Source organism: Sapajus apella, unplaced genomic scaffold (assembly GCF_009761245.1).
Source record: "Sapajus apella isolate SASKATOON/1434 unplaced genomic scaffold, GSC_monkey_1.0 scaffold16, whole genome shotgun sequence".
Classification (NCBI taxonomy): Eukaryota; Metazoa; Chordata; class Mammalia; order Primates; family Cebidae; genus Sapajus; species Sapajus apella.
The window spans coordinates 26,045,305-26,067,378 of record NW_022436956.1 but is presented as its reverse complement, the minus strand read 5'-3'; the positions used below and the strand labels follow the sequence as shown (position 1 = coordinate 26,067,378).

Sequence of the window (22,074 nt, the reverse complement as noted above, 5' to 3'; positions counted from 1 at the left end):
TTAGTTTTTAAAAATTTTGATATGTCCCAACTGTCTTTTTGTTGAGACCACCTTGTAATACACCTTTGAGGTATTTTAATAACCAAATCCCTTTGAAAAGGATCCAGGATGGAGCCTCAGGAGAACAAATAGTGCTCTAACAAAGTTTCTGCATATTACTGTCATCATTGTCTTCTTTATTTAAACATGGCTTGCAGAGAGAGAAGAGAGGTCATCTGTAAAATGCTCATTTAAAAGTAATTTCTAAGCATCTGTCTGCACTGAGCCCTGCATTAGGTACTAAGTGGGCAGAGCGTGTTCAATTGAGATCCTAACAAGATTGTGCTGAAGCACTTACCCACTTGGTGCTCGCTGGGAGGGTGGGGACACTGTGACCCGACTCTAGGAGGCACTTGGTAAGAAAAAGCAGAAAAAGAAATCTGTTTTGTTCTGACCTAAAAGCATTTGGCAGACTTCTTGCACCTGCAGTATCGATTGTGGGGCATTTGCGTTCGGGACTTGGTGATGGATTTCCTGTGGGTGGAGCTTACACATCCATTTTGCCTCCCCACATGTGCGTCCTTGGAGCCTCTCTTACCTCTGGTGGTCTCAGAGATAATCTATGTAGTCTGGGGCTGTATGGGCTGCCCCAGGGTTTTGTAAAGACCTGGCTGGCTATGAATCAGCCCTTCCCCTCCTTGTTCTTTTAGAATCAAAAGACATTTACATAAAGCATCCAAGAGGGTTGCAATGGGGCGAGTAAGGTTCTGTACCCTCTACGCCTTTCATCTCTCAAGTGGTAGACGAGTTGCAGCCTAACCTCTCCTAGCTTAGAGGTGTCTATGGGGAAGATGACTATGTATTTACTCTGCCCCCTAGATGTTGAGGGGTCGGGGGCAAGGATCACCAAAAAGTGAGGAGAGTGGTTATCTGTGGATATGTAAGGAGGGAGTTGGAGAGTGTGGCAGCAAGTGTAATGTTGCTAGACAGCAGTCCCTCTCCAGCCCTCTTCCCCACCATGATGAAGAGCATCTGAGGAGAAGTGAAGAGACTGCATCCTATTTTAGGAGAATCACTCTTTATGACCGGTTCTTTCCCATGGTAAATTCAGGACAAAAACCAGAAGCCCCATCAGAGGTTTTGAGAGTGCAGATTGTAGCAGTTCCATTCTTGGGCTTTGGAGACTAAATTCCAGCTTTGCCTTTATTTTCTGAAAGGCCTTGGTGAAGTGACTGAACCTTGCCAAGCCTCAGTCCCCTCCTCTGTAAAATGGGCATAATGGTAGAGCCCACCTCAGAAGGTGGTTACGAGAATTACACAAGAAACTCAGGTAAAGCTGCTTATCACAGGACCTAGGAACAAAATCCAATTTTGATACATCAGCTATTGTTGTTATTATTATTATTATTATTATTGTTTTTAAGATTTTCTTTCTTTCTTTTTTTTTTTTTTTCTTACTTTAAGTTCCAGGGTACATGTGTAGAATGTGTAGGTCTGTTACCTGGGTATACATGTGCCATGGTGGTTTGCTGCATCTATCAACCCGTCATTTAGATTTTAATCCCCATATGCATTAGGTATTTGTCCTAATGCTCTCCCTCCCCTTTCCCTCCACTCCCTGATAGGCCCCGGTGTGTGATGTTCCTCTCCCTGTGTCCATGTGTTCTCATTGTTCAACTCCCACTTTTGAGTAAGAACATGCGGTGTTTGGTTTTCTGTTCCTGTGTTAGTTTGCTGAGAGTGATGGCTTCCAGCTTCATCTGTGTCCCTGCAAAGGACAGGAACTCAGTCTTCTTTATGGCTGCATGGTATTCCATAGTGTATATGTGCCACATTTTCTTTATCCAGTCTGTCATCGACGGGCATTTGGGTTGGTTCCAAGTCTTTGCAATTGTAAGTAGTGCTGCAGTAAACATACGTGTGCATGTGTCTTCATAATAGAATGGTTTATAATCCTTTGGGTATATACCCAATAATGAGATTGCTGGGTCAAATGGTATTTCTGGTTCCACATCCTTGAGGAATTGCCACACTGTCTTCCACAATGGTTGAGCTAATTTACACTCCAACCAACAGTGTAAAAGTGTTCCTATTTCTCCATATCCTCACCAGCATCTATAGTTTCCTGACTTTTTAATAATTGCCATTCTGACTGGTGTGAGATACATCAGCTATTATTACTGTTGTTATTACTATTTCAATATGTGGAGTTCTCCTCAAGGGTTTCTTCCTGGGCTTTCCTTTTTACCTTGCATTACTGATTAGCTGAGAAGACAGTGATGTTTCAGGATGGGACTGAGAAGCAAGTCAACTGGCCAGCCATGTTGAGATGGCCTATGGGGTAGAGGTGCCCTGGTGTTCTTTGGCTGGGGGCTGTAAGGGATTCTCTGTAGCTGTACCTTGGAAATCTCAGACAGACTTTGCTCTGTCTCTTCTCAGACTTCCAACTTCCAGGCTCTGATCAGACTGGGTAACCTTGCCTCCCTGGGAATCTTGCTTGGTTGCTAATTTAAACAGTGCCCTGACTAGTGTCACTGTGGCTCAAGTGGTAGGTCCTGGATGACATCTGACAGCTAAAGTGAACCCACGGTAGTTTAAGAAAGGCCAGGAGCCACCTGTAGTGACACTAGGACTTGATTAGCCAGTAGCTCCTGAAATCAGTAAATGATCTTAAAAAATAAACAGGTTTCACAGTCTTTGGGAAAAAGCACACAATAAATAAATCCTCTGAATGCAGTATTTGCTTTAGGAAAATCCCAGAGACTCATGAGGCTCACCAGTATCTGTGCTCTATTTTTCTTGCTGGGCCGTGGCTGGACTGTGTTTTGTAGCCCTCATTGCTATTAGGTAGGTGAGTGAGTGAGGAGGCATGTAACTGAGTTCAGGCCAATACAGTATGAGTGGAAGAGGGATGAGGCCTATTTCCAGCCCTGATCCATAAGAACCTACCATTTCTGATCATCTTTCTCTCCTCCAGTTTACCAGTGGACTGGAGAGGATTCCAAAGAGTATGGGGACCTAGGATGCAAGGCATCTGGGTCTTTGCATGACCATGTGTTCCTGTCTTGTGAAATGATGATCCTGTCTTATAAGAAACAGATCATAATGGTATGACACCACTGAGATTTGGGGGTTGTCATTCTAGCAGCTAACTTTATTTACTCTCCTACAGTTTGATATGGTTTGGCTGTGTCTCTACCCAAATCTCATCTTGAATTGAAGCTCCTATAATTCCCATGTGTTGTGGGAGGGATCCAGTGGGAGATAACTGAATCATGGGGGCTGTTTCCCCCATAGTGTTCTCATAGTAGTGAACAAGACTCATAAGATCTGATGGTTTTATAAGGGGAAACCCTTTTGCTTGGGTCTCATTCTCTCTTGCCACCACCATGTAAGAAGTGTCTTTCCCCATCTGCCGTGATTATAAGGACTCCCAGCCACGTGGAACTGTGAGTCCATTAAACCTTTTTTTCTTTATAAATTATACAGTCTTGGGTATGTCTTTATCAGCAGCATGAAAACAGACTGATAAGTGGCTTATTTAAGATTATACTTTGCTCACATGCTGCAAATGAGTGTCTCAATTCTGGGTAGATTGTGTAGGTGAATGTGATGGCCTCTTGTATTTGAATGTATACTCTTTTTTCTTTTGGTCAAGGCCATTGGTGATTGGTTGTTTTGTTGTAATACGCCTTCAAAAGTAATTCATTTTAAATATATTTCTCACCCATCTCTGTTCTCCCATGGCTAGGATGGGAAAATGACAGCCTCTTTGGGGTCAGTGTTGTCCGGTTGCGGGGAGACAAGAGGAAAGATGATTAGAAGGTGAAATAGAGAGGATGCACTGGTCACTGCGAAGGTGAGGCAGGTGGGAGGAAAGGGGGAGTCAGGGGTGTTGCCAGGTTTTTGCCTTGGGCCACTGGATGGGCAGCATATACAGGAAAGGACCAGCCTTAAGGGCAAATATAAAGAAAGCTGGCATCCATGTGTACTTCCCATATACCACCCTTTCTTGAGACGTTACATGACTTCCCTTCGGCTTTTCTGGGCCACGTCACCAGGGAAGAGTTTGCAGTGGCCCTCAGGACCCTCTACTGAATTTTAACCAATTGTAACATAAAAACTAAAAGATGATTTGGTTCATGTTTTCATCACACAATGTGTCTGTGCTTCATGAAGCTCATTTATGGCAATGTGTACCTTTGCTGGCTGCCATGGGTGTTTTTCTTCTGTGAATATTGTTTCTTTACATATTTATATTTATCACATTTAATCACACATACAAGGCAGTCTCCAAAAAAGTTTCTTAAAAGGGAACTCAGAGACATATTTGGAAATGAAATCGAGATGCTTGTTTTTTTTTTTTATCTTTTGCTTTTTATGTAATGGGACTAATTTTTCCCGAGCCTTGATTGTCTCAGCCACTGGTTCCCATTCACAACTGCTCACCAAGATCACCTGGGAAGCTTTCAATTGACACAGCTTCTTGCCATGATCCCCTCCCCCAGGGGGCTCTGATTCACTGGGGATGTGGCCTCTGCAATTTAAGTTCGTCAGAAAATTCTGATGAGCAGGCAAGTTTGGGAATCACTCATCTGAGCCACAGTCTCCAGATTTATAACCCTAGCTTTGGATACATCAGCATTTTATTTTCTTTGAAAAATTCGTGGGCATTTTAGGGTAGAAGTAAATGGTGTTCTATTAACAAAAACTAATATTACATCACTGCATACTTGCTATTGGGCTAGGTTCTTTTTAAATAATTATGTTACCTAAAATAATCCTCATTGATGAGTTATAGAACATCTTCATGTTTCAAAGCCAAGAAAACTGGAAGCTAAAAGAAGCTGAAGAAATCTTTGAATGACTAGTCAGGTGATTAAGTGGAGGAATATGGTTAAAACGGAAATATTTCTAACTCTAAAAGAAGCCTGTCTCCGAGCCACTACCCTGGATTGCCAGTTTACAGGATTAGTGATGCTTCCAGAATTTCTCAGTTGCTTTTTGCCTTTTGGAGATAAGACACCTTCCTCTGTTATTAGTGGGAGGGCAGTAAGTCAAGGCAAACACATCCTACAATTGCTGAGTGCTCTGGTGAAGAAAATCCTTGTTATTTCCCTGCCAGAAGAACTAGAGAGAAGGCCCTTGTTAAAAATGATAAACAAAAGCTGAGAAGAAAAGTGAAACCAAAAAAGATGCTTTCCTCCTTGATACTCGCCCTTGTTCAGATCTTTTATTCTTACCTTTTTTTCAGAGTCAGGATTGATTTATTACTGACAAATAATACCTTTTATTACATAGCTAATATGTCCAGTTAAACTACACCCATATGACCACATGCTTCTTCTGTTTGTATCGTCATAAATCAATGAAAGACTGCTAATAGTAGCACTGGCTTAATCACTCTGATGCTTCTTGTTGCTAATGGGGATTGTAAAAATAGATAGAGGCGTGAAGCAATGTGTTTTCTGAAACTTGTCAGGCTTGAATGGAGCAGAAACATGGGCCTGGAAAGCAAGACCCATAAAAGCCTTTGGGATGAGGATGTGATGACAACAGCTCCATCACTTTACTTTTGTGTGGCTCTTCATGAAGCATTTTCCTTTAACCTTCCAAGAGTCCTGGGAAACGGGAGTTTTGGCCTCCACCCTGCAGGTGAGGAGACGTAGACAGATTCCTGGTCCAGAGCTTTCTCTCCACTCGGGGCCCAGAGGGACTTGTGCCATTTATGTTTGTTCTTTGTAGCCCACTGATCCTTCTTAAAGACTTCTGGAGCTTGCAGCTTTCCCGTGGGCTTGATGCGAAGTGAGGTAGGCTGAGTCCAGGGCAGCTGCAGGCTGCACAAACATACTTCAGTCATTGGTAAAAAGGAAACAGAGAAGCAGAATGGTCGTTAAGTACCTCAGAGGTGAATTTGTCATAAATTCTCAGCCTTTTCAATAGTTGGTTTTATTAGGGCATGAGTCAGTGATATTTTTCTTCATTTCCTAACTTAGTGCTCACACAAGGATTATTACTTTGTAATATTTAGTTTTCTTGGCATTGTAGCTGAATTAAATGAAGACCAAGTGGGAGCTAGAAGGAAATGTCTCCTCCCCTCTGATCTACCTTCTCGGCCCAGTTTCCTGTTTTTAATTAACACAGTGGCGAACATAAGGATTGACCCACATGCTGTGGGCCTCCACAGAACCAGGACAGGCCTTGCAGAAATGAAGAAAAATTTCATTTAAAGTGTTTCTTAAATTGGATTGCTCCTTTTTTTTTTTTTTTTTTTCATTTCTAGCAGGGCTGTGTACCAGGCACCCAAGTGATTTTCTTGTTAAAAATAGGCTGAGTGGGGGAGGAGAGACATGCACAGTATATTTTTTTATTTTTTTGTGTGTTTTATTAACCAGGGTGTACGCTGATTTTATCACACTCCCAATTCCAATTTATCTGCATCTCTGAGGCTAACTGGCAGCTGGAGCTGTGAGTACTGGGACCAGGTGGGCCTGGAGGCTCTGTAGAATTGAGACAGGAATTTTACAACAGAACTAGACACAGATTTAGTAAGAGTGTGGGGACAACCATCAGAGTTCTATGGAAATTGGCAAGCAGTTGATCCTGCAAATGGCTTGGCCCAGGGAAATCTCAGTATCCCAGGAAGAAGGATGATATCAGTCTTGTGGGGACTTCTGGTCCCCCTGCTGCCTAAGAGGCCAGTAAAGAGCTGAGCAGTGGTCCAACGGCTTCTCTCTTTGCGGCTGCTGGGGTGCCGGGCACTTTCCTCCTGCAGCCTTGGCAGGACCTGCAACCTGCCTGCTTTTGCATTACCAGTCCTTGGAGAAAGAGACTCTGTCCTGTTTGCCAACGTCAAGCCGACCTGATCCCACTGAGCCAACAGGGAAAAAGAACATGCATCTGAAAGATCCTACCAGCTGGAGAAAGATGAGTCATAACTAACAGAACACAATCTCAGCAAAACAGAGCTGTTGGAAGAAATGGGTAAAAAAGTAATAAGAAAATCTAAAGAAATTTAAGTGCATTACAAAAGGACTTTCTAAAGGCAAGAAAAGTCCTTACCAATTTAGTAGATGTAGCTGAAGGAGTTAATGGTCACTGTTGAGGCCCACCCATATTGGTGGCTTAGAGGATCAAAATACAGAGCAAAATCGGATGAAAATCATGAGAAAAAAGCAGAGAAAATCATGAGGGAAAAAAAGAGAGAGAGACTGTGAGGACAGAACCAGAAGACAACTTGGAAAGAATAGGATTTACAACAGGATACAAAGAAACAGCTAAAGAAGAACCAATAATTAAACATATAAGAAAAATCTCTGAAAGGACTTGGGTCTATATATTGAAGGATTTCTCCAAGTTCCAGGTCAGGTTGATGAAAAAAGTGAGACCTGACATTACTCTGCTAAAAATTCCTTAACTCTAAGTATAACAAGAAAATCCTCTCAGTTTTTAGACAGGAAGGACAGATTACTTATAAGGGAATAAGAGGAAGATTAGCATCAGACTTCTCATCTGGAAGCTAGGAGATACTGGAACAAGATCTATAGAAACTACACAACCTAAGAATCCTATGTTCAGCCAAGATATTCTCCCATCAAGGCAAAACAAAAACAAAACAAACAAAAACCCACCATGGTTTGAAGACATGCAGTTCTCTAGTGTATATTTCACTCCCATTCACTCTCTCAGTGAAATACTTAAAAAGGACTCAAAACAAATAGCAAATGAACTAGACTGGGAAGAAAATGAAGTGGAGAGAAAACAGGATTGAGCAAAGAACCTTACTCTCTGTAGATCCTGAACCACTAAGCACTCTACACTGAGGCTAGAAGTGTAGAGAGCAGAGACGAGACCAAGATTTGGTGAAAAAATTTCCAATGAAAATAGGCCACAAAACTAAATGGGTTCTTAACTCAGATTTATCCCATAGTTAAAGAAAGATAGTTGCAATGTTATATAAACTTTTCTAGATTATGGAAAAATGAAAAAGATGTTAATTCACTTAATAGCATCCATCTTATTTTAATATTAAAATAAAGTATAATTGGAAATTTAAAAACTATAAATCAGTCTAACTTAAGAGTAGTGATGCAAAAAATAGAATAAACAACAGAATCTAGTGGAGTTTTATAAGAATACTGTACTGTGACTTAATAAGATTTACTTTAGAAATACAAGAAAGGATGGATATACATATCTGTATCAATATAACTCTAACAAGCAAATGGAAAGAGATTAAAAGAGCTCATTAAAAGAGAAAAATTACAAAATGACATTAGTAGCTTTTGAAAAAGGCATTTTACAAAATTCTTATAAAAGACAGCTAAGTAATGTAGGAATAGAAGTAAACAACCTTAATATAGTAGAGATCAGTCATGATACCTACCAGCAAATATTACCTTAAGTGACAAAACACTACATGTATTTCTGTCAAAATCAGGCACTGAAAGGAATATTCTCACCATCATTATACAACATCGTGTTGGAGTTCTAGTGAATGAAATAAGTCAAGAAAAGAAGTATGCTTTTTTCTTAACCTTTCAAAGCCCCCACGACTCTACTTTTAGATATTTAAAAAGGCTACTCAAGTTAGTAAAATAATTTTGTGAGGTAGCTGGAATAAGATTCATATACAAATACCAAAACGTGTCTTTTTTTAGTAAGCAGTCAGAAATGGGAAAAATTCATTTATAACTTTAAGTACTAAGCAAATATACCAAGAAAGACACAGACTTATATGAGGAAAACTATAAAACCTTATTGAGGGACACATGACAATATCTAAACATTTGGAAAGACTTTCTTTTAACAAAGGTAAACATTTAGTACAAAAGTAATTTCTTCAAAAATTTATGTGCATATTTTAGGTAATTTCTGTCAATATCTCAACAGAGTTATTGTCTTGGAAATTAGCCAATCTTACAGTGCATATGGAGGAAGGATTTTTTTTTTATTTTTAAATTTTGAGTATTTTTAATTGACACATAATTATATATATATTTATCAGGTAGAATGTGGTATTTTCATAAATGTGTACAATGTATAATGTTCAAATCAGGGTAATTAGTATATTTATCACCTCAAACATTTATCATTTGCTTGTGTTGGGAACATTCAAAATGTGCTCTTCTAGCTATATGAAAAGATGCAATAAATTGTTTATTAGTCACTCTATAGTGATATAGAAAACTATAACTTACTCCTCCTATCTGGCTGTAATTTTCTGTTTGGAAGAGTGAGTTTTGTTTTTTTTTTTAGACTAACAAAGAGAATTATGAAAAACAAAATTGAAGGGGAGACTTCCCTTACCAGATATTATGACCCACTTTTAAGACAATGAGATAATATCAACATGATACTGGTGTTGGAAAACACAAAGAGATTAGTGCAACAGAATAGATAATCCATAAACAAAGCTTGATTTGTGTGAGAATTTAATGTATTCCAGCAGGAGAGGGCTGGATTTAATAATATGGTTTTGGGATTCCTTGTTCTCCATCTGGATGAAAGCAAAATTGGATTCTTTTCATATGCATACGGTAATACAAATCTTGCAAAACAAATTGGGATTTAACTTGTACAGTCTGATGGCAGGGGAGGTCATAACCAAAGGAAAGATTTTACCAAACAAAATGAAAGAAAACTAAGTACATGATAGTTATAGAAAAAAAATCAATGAAGAGCAGGATTAATAGCCATACATCTAATAATTTACAAACAACCTTTACAATTATCAAAAAGGGACAAACCTCCCAGTGGAAAAATTGACAAATGGTATGCAGAGACTATTTGCAAAAGAACAACTCCAGATGGCCAAAGCCTTATGAAAAGATATTAAAAGTCACTGGTGTTCAGGGAATCCAATTTTAAGTAACAGTGAGATGAAAAAACCCCAAAGGCCAAAATTTAAGAGAGCATTAACTTCCGTTGCTGTTGGGGATATGGAGAAGAGTTGTCCTTTTTTTTTTTCCCCCTTTATTTCTTAAAAAAAACACAAAAAACCAAAAAAAACAAAAATGGGATACATGTACAAAATGTACAGGTTTGTTATATAAATATACGTGTGCAATGGTAGTTTGCTGCACCTAGTGACCTGTCCTCTAAGTTCCCTTGCCCCACCCCAAACCACCCAACAGGACCTTATGAGTGTTGTTCCCCTTTCTGTGTCCATGTGTTCTCAGTATTCAACTCCCACTTATGGGTGAGAACATGCAGTGTTTGGTTTTCTGTTTCTGTGTGAGTTTGCTGAGGATGATGGCTTTTAGCTTCATCCACATCCCTGCAAAGGACATGATCTCATTCCTTTTCATGGCAGCATAGTATTCCCTGGCATGTATGTACCACATTTTCCCTATCCAGTCTAACATTGATGGGCATTTGGGTTGTTTCCATGTCTTTGAGGAGAAGACGTGGAATGCTGGTGGAAATATAAATTGTTATTCTCTGTGAAAATCAAACTGTCCAACGCCATTAAAATTAACACTGTACATTCCTTTCTGTACAGTAATCCCACTGCTGTGATTTTGATATGGTCTGTGTGTTTGTGTCATGCCCCCAAATTTATATGTTCAATATAATATATATTATATATAATCAATGAGATGATATTAGAAGTTGAGACCTTCTGGGAGGTGATTAGAGCAAGGGGTAAAATCCTAATGAATGGGTTTAGTGCCACATAAAAAAGGCTTGCAAAAATGCCTTGCCCTTTCCATCATTGAGGGTACTATGAGAAGGTACCATCTATGAACCAGAAAGTGGGTCCTCCCCAGATACTGAATCTGCTGGTACCTTGAGCTTGGACTTTCCAGCCTCTAGAACTGTGAGAAATAAATTTCTGTTTATCAGCCATCCAGTTTAAGGTATTTTGTTATAGTCACCTGAGCTAAGTGTGGCAGACTTTATCCTATAAGGACAAAAACACCAGTATGTGGAGATACTGTGTTGGATAATTTTATGTGTCAATGTGATTGGGCCACAGGGTGCCCAGATGTTTGGTCAAACATTATTCTGGGTGTGTCTGTGAAGGTGTTTCTGGATAAGATTAACATTTGGATCAGTAGATTGAGTAAGGCAGGCTGCCCTCCACAGTGTGGGAGAGCCTCATCTAAGCAATTGAAACCCCAACTAGAACAGCAATGCTGACCCTCCCTTTGGTAAGAGGGACCTCCTTCTGCCTGACTTTCCTGAGCTGGGACATTGCTCTTTTCTTTCCTTCTGCCGTGAACTGAAACATTGGCTCTTGTTGAGTCTTGAGCCTCCTGGCTTTTGGACTGGAACTTAAACCATCAGCTCTCCTGGGGCTCCAGCCTGCTGACTGCAGTTCTTGGGAATTTTCAGCCTCCAATTTTATATAATGAATCTCTTTTTATCTCTCTATCTTGATTTTTATGTGTGTGTGTATAAGATATATACATAAAATATACACACAAACATACACATGAGAAACAAAGTGAATGTTTTTCAGGAGGGGAGTGGTTTTGTCAATTATTATTGACAAAATATATACCATAATACCTTATGCAGGCATTAAAAAAGCAAAATCAAAAGCAAAGTCAAACAAAAACAAGCCTGTAACTCCAATGCTTGCCTTGGAAGGACTTCCATGAAAAGATATTAAAAGTCAATGGAACAGCTTCTGTTCCGTTGTTAGTGAATTGGCCCAGCCTTCTATAGGGCACTCAACTGCTTGCCAAGAGTCTGGGGCAGGGCGGGGGGGGGGGGGGGGGGGGAACATTGCAGTTGCATCATGGTCTTTCTGCCCTCTTAAGAGGAGATAGTGGCATGAAGATATCTGAATGGGCATCACTTAGATATCTCCCTGTCTGAGGAGAACACTGGGTTCCCTCAAGGTAGGATTTCCTGCTTGGCTTCTGCTAGTATGATGTCAGCACAGACAGTGGCTGGATTTTCTCCCCACTTGGCCATCTCATTCCAAAGATTATGTTTTATGAAAACCAAAAGGGTTAAACAAATTCCTTCTGTCCAAGATAAATGGCATCACCCTGTTCTCTGTGTCCCTTCTTTATCTTGCATTCTTGTGTTCCAGCCTCCCCACCCTGTCCTTGCACTGCAATGTTTGCCATTGTCAGCCAGAGCATTTATTTAAGTCTCCATAGGTTTGCATCTATACTAGTGATTGACATCTCAGATGGACCTCTGGAGACAAAATACATTTTTATTTTTCTGAATGCTTTGAAAGAATCTTTTGACCAAAACCAACTTGGGGTTTGGGATGTTTAAATTTCATTTGGTGAAATGCCAACACTATTTGATTAGTACCAGTCTGGAGTTAGAGCAAGAAAGAGCACGTGAATGAAGAGGGGATAAATTATGGCAGGTCCAGTCATCAGGATATCCAATTTTTCAGGCTACAGACTGGGACACATAACCTGGAAGTATTATAATAAGGCAGACTGTTTTACATTTTGGCTATCTCAGAACTTAGAGGAAAGCAATAAGCGTCTCTCTAGGTGTACAGAACAAGGAAACAGAGTGAACCACGTGATTTGAATTCCAAGGAAAACAAAATACTTGCTTCATTGCTGCCTCTGAAATCCCACCGTTCCTAGAGGATTTCAGAGGCAGGAGCCCTACTCTATTGAATAATTATTTAGGGAGTCACATTATGGCATAACGTCTGCCGGCTTCTCAAGTCAATGATTAGAAAATTGATTAGGAGTGATTTCTGGCCAGTTTTATGGACCTGGCCTCCAGATTGCTAATGTTTCAAGGAGGCTAGGAAATAAGTAATTAAGGACATTTGCTGTAGGTTTCTGTGCTGGGTCGTGCTTCTGGGCACATTCTGCACTTGAAAATGAAATGAGAAATTTAAAACCACAATCAACATCTCCTTTGCTATTTTCTAGTTTCCGGCCAAACCCCTGGTTTCTGTCTTTTATGCTCCAGGAAATGAAAATGGACTCCTTGATTACTTGTGGCCCCAAGTTGTTGCTCATGTGTCCATTGAGAGGCATGTTAATTGCTCATACAGGACAGAAATATAAGCCACCAGGATTTTTCAGGGTAGAACCAAATTGTTGTTCATGTAAGATTTCTTAAAATCACTCATAAGGGACTGAAAACATTTTATTTTGAATTTGGAATATGTAAAGAAATTGCTTTAATTAATTTCCATCTTTTCTGATAAACTTTTAAAAAATCAAATTTGTTTCAAAAATTGCAGATAAATTGTGCCACATTTACGTGTATAGTTCTTGCTTAAAAAATAACATTATCTTCTTCTTATCTCTAATGAGGAAGCATTTTAAAATATCACAGAGTCCTAGAGCTGGAAGGGGCCTAGCAGTCATGATGTTCATCCCCTTCATTTTATAGGTAAGACATATGCACAATGTTCAGAGAGTTTGTACTTGCCCCACAGGTAGTTAAAAGTTCAGCAAGATTGGCACCTGGCTTTCCTGACTGTCTGGTGCTCTTTTCACTTTACTATATTGCCCTAAAGAACACATTGGCCAACTGTCTTCCTTACCTTGAAGACCACGGTTTTCAATACAGCTAGAGGTTGCTATGGCTCTGCCCTGTTGGTACAGTCTTCAAATGACTCCATAGCTTGACCTGATCATATGGTAGTTCTATTTTTAGTTTTTTGAAAAACCTCCAAACTGTTCTCCATAGAGGTTGTATTAATTTACATTTCCACCAACAGTGTTTGAGGCTTCCCTTGCCAGGGTGTTGCTGCCTGTCTTTTGCATAAAAGACTGGTGTAAGATGACATGTTATTGTAGTTTTGATTTGCATTTCTCTGATGTTCAGTGATGTTGAGCACCGTTTCATATACCTGTTTAGCATTGTATGTCTTCTTTTGAGAACTGTCTATTCAAATCTTTTGCCAACTTTTAAATTAGATTATTAGATCTTTTTCTATAGAGTTGTTTGAGTACCTTATCTATTCTGGTTATTAATCCTTTGTCAAATATGTAGTTTGCCAATATTTTCCTCCCATTCTGTGGGTTGTCTCTTCACTTTGTTGATTGCTTCCTTTGTTGTGCAGAAACTTCTTAACTTGGTGTGACGCCATTTTTTCATTTTTGCTATGGTTGCCTGTAGTTTTGAGGTCTTACTCAAGAAATCTTCACCTAGACCAATATCCTGAAGTGTTTCCCCAATGTTTTCTTCTAGTAGCTTCACAGTTTTGGGTCTTATATTTAAGTTTTTAAGCCACTTCGATTTGATTTTTGTATATTGCAAGAGCTAAGAGTCTAGCGCCAGTCTTCCGTGTATGAATATCCAGTTTTCCCAGCACCATTTGAAGAGACTTTCTCCAATTCATGTTCTTGGCACGTTTGTCAAAAATGAGTTCACTGTAAATGCATGCACTTAGTTCAGGGTTCTCTATTCAGTTCCATTTGTCTATGTGTCTGTTTTTATGCCAGTATCATGCTATTTTGGTTACTATAGCTCTGTAGTATAATTTGAAATCAGGTAATATGATGCCTCCAGTTTTGCTCTTTTGGCTTAGTATAGATTGTGTTTCCATATACATTTTTGGATTATTGTTTTCTATTTTTGTAAGAATACCATTGGCATTTTGACAGAGATCACATTGCATCTGTAGATTGCTTTGGGTGGTATGGACATTTTAACAATATTGATTTTTTCAATCCATAAACATGGAATATCTTTCTACTTTTTGGTGTCTCTTCAATTTATTTCATCAGTGTCTTACAGTTTTCATTGTAGAAATATTTTACTTCTTTGGTTAAGTTAATAGGTATGTAATCTCATTTGTGACTATTGTAAATGAGATTACTTTTTAAATTTCTTTTTCATATTATTAATTGTTGGCACAGAGAAATACTGCTGGTTTTTATATGTCAATTTTTTTTTAATCCTGCAACTTTATTGAGCTCGTTTATCAGTTCTGATAGTTTTTTGGTGGAGTCTTCAGGTTTTTCCAAATATAAGCTCATATAATCTGCAAACAAGACTAATTTGACTTCTTCCTTTCCAGTTTGAATGCTCTTTATTTCTTTGTCTTGTCTGATTATTCTAGCTAGAATTTCTAGTAATATGTTGAATAACGGTGGTGAAAGTGGGAATTCTTGTCCTGTTCTAGATCTTAGAGGAAAGGTTTTTAGATTTTCCCCATTCAGTATGATACTAGGTGTGGGTCTGTCATATATGGCTTTTATTATGTTGAGGTATGTTCCTTCTAAGTTTTTTTTAAAAGTCATGAAGTGATGTTGAATTTTATCAAACGTTTTTTCAGCAGCAATTTAAATGATTTTATGGTTTTTGTTCTTCATTTGGTTAACATAATGTAAGGTATCACATTGATTGATTTGCATATGTTGAATTATCCTTGTATCCCAGGCATAAATCCTGCTTGGCCATGGTAAATCATCTTTTTAATATATTCTTGAAGTCAGTTTGCTAGTATTTTGTTGAGAATTTTGGCATCAATATTAATTAGAAATATTGGCGTGTAGTTTTCCTTTTCAGATGTGTCTTTGGTTTTGATATCAGGATAATACTGGCCTCATAATAGAGTTTGAAAGTATTCCCTCCTCCTCACCTCTGAATTTTTTTGGAATAGTTTGAGTAGGGTTTGTATCCTGGGGCATAGGCTTTTCTTCGCTGTGAGACTTTTTATTATGGCTTTGATCTTGTTACTTGTTATTAGTCTGTTCAGGTTTTGAATTTCTTCCTGGTTCAATCTTGTTATGTTGTATGTGTCTAGGAATTTGTCAACTTTTTCTAGATTTTTCAATTTATTAGCATATAGTTGCTCATAGTAACCACTAGTAATGCTTTGAATTTCTGCAGTATCAGTTGTAATGTCTCCTTTTTAAAAAATCACTGATTTTATTTATTTAGATCTTCTCTTTCTCTCTTTTTAGCTTGTCTAGCTAAATATTTACCAGTTTTATCTTTTCAAAATACAGTTTTTTTGTTTCATTGATCTTTTGTATTGTTTTCTTCAATTTCATTTATTTCTGCTCTGATCTTATTTTGATGCTGGTAGATGTTCTTTAGTGTCTGGACATTGAAGAATTAGATATTTATGGCAGTCTTCATTGTCTGGGCTTGTTTGTACTTATCCTTCTTGGGAAGGCTTTCTAGAAATTCAAAAGGACTTGTGTGTTGTGATCTAAGCTGTATTTGCTTTAGAGGGTACCTCAAGTCCAGTAATGATGTGATTCTTGCAAACTCATAGAGGTACTGCCTTGATGGTCTTGAACAAGATCTGCAAGAATTCTCTGGATTACCAGGTAGAGACCTTTGTTTTCTTCCCATACATTCTCCCAAATGAATGGAGTAATTTTCCTCTGTTCTTAGCCACCTAGAGCTGGGGATAATGTGACAAAAGCACCCCTGGGGCCACCACCCCTAGGACTGTATTGATTCAGACCTGAAACCAGCACAGAATTGAGTCTCTCCAAAGGTCTGCTGTAACCACTCCCTGGTTATAGCCTATGTTTGCGCAAGACCCTGGGGCCCTACCATCAGCAGGTGACAGAGCCTGCCAGGCCTATGTCCTTCCTTTCAGGGTAGCAAGTTCCCCCAGCCCCCATGCATGTCCAGAGGTACCATCTGAGAGCCAGAGACTAGAGTCAAAAACCTTGGAAGTCTACCTGGTGTTCTATTGTATAGCAGCTGAGCATGCACTCAAACCACAAGATGCAGTCCTTCCCGCTCTTCCCATCTTTTCCAAAGGCAAAGGAGCCTCATCCTGTGGCCATGGCCAACACAGGCTAATAAAAAGTACTGCCAAACTACCACTGATGTTTCCTTACATGGGCTCTTCAGTCAGCATGTGGTGAATGTTGCCTGGCCTTGGAATCACTGTTCAGGACAGCAGGCTCCCCTCTGGCCCAGGGAAAGTCCAGAAATGCTGTTCAAGAGCCAAGCTCTGGAACTGGGGACCCTAAGAGGCCACTTGGTATTCTGTGCCCCAGTGGCTGAGCTGGTACCTAAGGTGAAAGACAAAGTCCCTTTTGCTTTTTCCTCTACTTTTCTCAAGTGGAGGACATCCTACCCTGTAGCCACTACAGCTGGGAATATTCTGAGTCTCACTTGAAGCCAGCAAGTTTCAGAGTCTCCCCCAAGGGCCTGGACATGGTATCTGGGTATCACTGCTAATTATTCAGGGCCCATGGGCTCTTTAGTTAGTAGATGATAATCCTGCCAGGACTAGGTCCTTCCCTTCAAGGCAGCATGTTCCCTTGTGTCCCAGAATGTGTCTAAAATGTCATCTGAAAGCTATGCCCTGGTAACAGGGCCTCGTGACTCTGACTGGTACCCTATCCTTCTATGGCTCAGCTGATATCCAAGGCGCAAGACAAAGCCCTCCCCAGTCTTCCCTCTCTTCTCCTCAAATGGAGGAATGGGGTCTCTTTTGGAGCTGTGAGCTGCACAGCCTGGGGTTAGGGAAGGGTTAATGCCAGCACTCAGCCACCTTGGCTGGTGTCTCAGGTAGAGACCCTTGTCTCTACCAGTCCCTGTGCCTCACCTGTCCATTGTCTCTGGGTCCAATTCAGTAGAAGGACTTGCCTAGGGATTGCAGTCCTTGTGGCCTAGATGGCCTTTAAAGCTTATTTTGAGCCCCAGAGCACCAGAGCCCTCAATGGCAAAGCTTGCAGGAACTCAAGTTTGGACCACTGTGATTGGTGGTTCCCCTATGCCTAAGGCTGATTTAAATGCTCCCTCTGTGGACAGGTGTCAGCTGAGTTTGGTTGTGTTTTCTTTTATAACAGGGCAGTACTGAGTTTACAAGCATCACTTCTGTTTGTGCTTTCCATTTAGTAAAATATTATTACTTACATGTGTAAATATCAATTAAATCAGGCACAGACTGAACTAGAACTAAAATATTCATCGTTTTTGGTAGGACCTCAGGAATCACCTTGTTAAACTACTCATTGTAGTCTCACTATCATCAGGGTTTCACCTCTCTTTCCTTCTCAAGGTAGGCTTGCCTGGGGCAGGCATAATGAGGTATTTTTCCTTCTGGAAAACTGACCCCTGAGCTCAGGTCCCTTGAGTATTTCTATTGGAAGAAAGGACCAGAAATGAATCAAATGGGAACACAGGCATTTGTCTCCACATTTACTTTAATAGCTTCAAGGAAACAATGAGTCAAGATCTTAGGGTGGACACGGTGGCTCACGCCTGTAATCCCAGCACTTTGGGAGTCTGAGGTGGTGGATCACGAGGTCAGGAGATTGAGACCATCCTGGGTAACACAGGGAAACCCCATCTCTACTAAAAATACAAAAATTAGCCGGGCATTGTGGCACGTGCCTGTAGTCCTAGCTACTTGGGAGGCTGAGGCAGGAGAATTGCTTGAACCCAGGAGGCGGCGGTTACAGTGAGCTGAGATTGTGCCACTACACTCCAGTCTGGGCAACAGGGCGAGACTGGGTCTCATAAAAAAACCTTAGGTAGGGGTATCTTATAGATGGCCCTCCTTCAGAAGCAGAGCTAAGTTTCTTGTGAGAAGATGACCTGAATCTTTTGTATTCTATGCTGATATGGGTTTAGGTACTTGGTTGTTGGGTTTGGAGGGAGAGTTGGTTCTTGAACCTTCTCGCTCACTCCTCTTCCCTGTGGTCTTTCTTTTGGGAGATCTACACATACAAAGAACAAGGACCATATAGGATATGATTATATGTTTTCTTTCAATTAACCCTTCTCTGTAATCTTTTCATAAGAGTATTTTCAAGTAGGAGAAGGGGAGAATACATTGCCTTTAGTCTAGCATATTTTTCCAGATGTAATAGATAGAGTAGATCTAATATCCTATTTCCAGTCCCAAAAGAGAGTAAGCAGTAAAGTTCTTTTAACAGTATAATCTGTAGATTTACAGTAGCACATAAGAAAATTTTAAGTCCTTGCTTTCAAAACACTCAAGACTCTTGGAGATAACATTAAGAAGCTTCTTCTTGGTATAAGATAATTAATAATAATATTATTAGAAAATTACATTTTTATGAATATGACAAAGATATTTTTACAAAACCCCAAATTCTACATTAATGAAGTCTAAATTCATGAGGTTTTACTCTACTCAATGTTATCCATTAAAATTTATTTTATACCCAATTATGAGTTAAGTTTAAATTCTTTTGACTAAACTTGAAATCTATCACTGAAGTTTTCACGTGAGAAACTTAAATCCTGGGAGGAAATTATAATTTGTCTATATGTAATTTCTAATTTGTATTGTGCTATTTCGGTGTAAGGATAATGACATGAAATAGTAATTGTCCTTTAATAGACAGATGAAGGTAATTATAGTGATTATAAAAGATGCTGGCAAATATTGCAATAAATGGCCTAATTTAGTTCACATTACAGAAACTGTTAAAACTAAAGCATGAAATTATGTGTGCAATATTTATTAAAAATTACACAGCACAAATTCCTTTGAATTGGTAATTTTATAGAAACCACCTCTCATCTTTAGCAACCCAAATTCATGTTACTTGTTCACAAATCAATAAATTCTAAAAGTTAGAACCCAACAGTATACTCTTCTTTGCATTTCTTTTCACTTTCTATCACTCTTCTGTCCTCTCTCCCTCTCTTTCTCCCTTCCCTTTTCTTTCCTTGACATCTGTAAGAGTTTGTCTCTTTCTCCATGTGTATTTACACCCGAGGAGTTATATATCCAAGCCCTTTGTCTTGACAGGGGTAGAGCCATGAAGAAATGGCCACATGGTCAGGGATTAGAGTTTGAAAAGGAAGAAAACCTTCACATCCTTAAAATATTGTGGTCCACAGTTCTTTTCATGCTGCTCTGCTTCCTAGAGATGTAAGACATTGGATAGTATCAATGGATAAAAAGACAATATCAGAGCTGAAATCATCCTTTCTACATTGATGACAACTTTTTACTTGCAGGATTCCCTTCTTAGTGGATCTTTCTGGGAAGTTCTCATTTGCTAGGTTGACTTATTTGGTCCTGGATTCATCTGGAGAGCTTGGCCTGCTTGGCCTTTGTGTCTCTTTCCACTCCCTTCTCAGAATTAATGCTACTTTTCAGAATCACTTGCAAATGCTTTTTCTAAACAATGTTCTCGGCAAAGCAAGAATCCTAATAATTATTCCTTCTGAAGCAGATGGCCTACTGCCACCTGCTCCCCCTTTCTTCTTCTTTTCCAAAATAAATTTTCCTCTTGACCAAACTCTCTTGATTTTGTACTGGCATTTTATAGCATCGTACAAATTATGCAACACTTAAATCACACCTAATTACCATCTCTGCCAGCAGGGATTCCTACCCAGAATGGAAATGGGAGAGACCTAAAAGAAACCAGAGGAGAATCAGCCATTTGAAAGGGGGAATCAAGTAATTGCCGTTGACCATTTTCTGTTAGGAAAGTCTAGGAACTCAGGCTATCAGTTCTTAACCCACCCACAGCCTAGTGAGTAATTTAGAAAGCCTTCTTCTGACTGAGTTGCTGCAGTAATAATACTATGTGCCTCTATCTGACAGGAACAGTTCTGTAGTTCTTTGAAAGGATTCATAGAAATTGAGAATGATTATGTCAGTGGAGGAGGCTTGGGCAAGGAAGGCCACAGCAAAGATCTTGCAAAGCCACCTCTTTTAATGGAGGGAGCTGATGCTTTGATTGCAGAGACTGTCCCAATGATCTGGGTTTTTGTATTCCTTTATTTAAACAATTTCCAACTTGGTTTTATTCCCCAATAATTCTTAGCCAGATTTCTCCCCTTTACTTTAATTTGTAGAAAGCTCAAGAGATGTACAATAATTTTAAATATTGATTCGAGTCAAATATAATTAGATGTTAAGTCTTGCAGAGCACGTTTTAAATAATCTGAAATATAACCTGTGCATACCCAGTTCTAGCAACCCAAAGCCCGCTGTTGAGGGTTGGTGAATACATTAATGAATTTCTAAAAATTTCTGGTGTGCCAATGGCATCCTTGTTGTTTCCATGCTGACATAAATGTCATTTAAATGGAGTTTAGGAGCTGTTTAAAAATTAAATGCATCTACTTAATATACCATTTAGTAATACTATTTTCAGATCTCATGTCTTCACCTATGTTGTCTCCTTTCCCTGGATTGTCTTTTTTCCTTTACCTTTAGAAGCTTTTTTAAATTCACCATCAGCCCTCCTCCCCACTACACAGAGTTAATTTTTCCCATACCTGGGCTACTCATGTTTCTTTAACATTGTTGCACTTCAGTTTACTTGTTGGCTTGTCCACAGAAGACTGTGAGTTCTTGACTTCCTTTCTTGCACATATATAAAATTGGAAGGCTACAGAGAAGATTACCATGGCTTCTGTGCAAGGATGACACACAAATTTGGGAAGCACTCCATATATTTTAAAAAGAAGGGGAGTCTCATGGAAGAGAATAGAGAACCCCAAAATAAGACAACATACCTATAACCACCTGATCTTTGACAATTCTGACAAAAACAAGCAACGAGGAAAGGATTCCCTATTTAACAAATGGTGCTGGGATAACTGGCTAGCTATATGCAGAAAATTGAAACTGGACCCCTTCCTTATGCCATGCACAAAAATCAATTCAAGATGGATTAAAAACTTGAGAGTAAAATCCAAAACTATAAAAACCCTAGAAGAAAATCTAGGCAATACCATTCATAACATAGGCATAGGCAAAGATTTCATGACAAAGATGCCAAATGTAATTGTAACAAAGGCAAAAATTGACAAACGGGATGTAATTAAACAAAGCTTCTGCACAGCAAAATAAACTATCATCAGAGTGAACAGATAATCCACAGAATGGGGGCAAATTTTTGTAATCTATCCATCTGACAAAGGTCTAATATCCAGCATCTACAAGGAACTTAAACAAATTTACAAGAAAAAATAATCCTGTTAAAAAGTGGGCAAAGGGGGCCAGGTGTGGTGGCTCACACCTGTAATCCCAGAACTTTGGGAGGCCAAGGTAGGCAGATCATCTGAGGTCAGGAGTTCGAGACCAGCCTGGCTAACATGGTGAAACCCTGTCTCTACTAAAAATACAAAAATTAGCTGGATGGTGGATGCCTGTGATCCCAGCTACTCAGAAGGCTGAGGCAGTAGAATCGCTTGAACCTGGGAGGCGGAGGTTGCAGTGATCTG

General features: G+C 39.4%; 1 non-coding gene across 1 annotated transcript; it reads left to right on the top strand.

Moving 5' to 3' along the window:
* The first annotated feature begins 21,195 nt into the window (after positions 1-21,195).
* LOC116556501 lies at positions 21,196-21,305 on the top strand. Its single transcript, XR_004271044.1, has one exon. It is a non-coding gene; the product is annotated as a U6 spliceosomal RNA (small nuclear RNA).
* Positions 21,306-22,074: the final 769 nt, after the last annotated feature.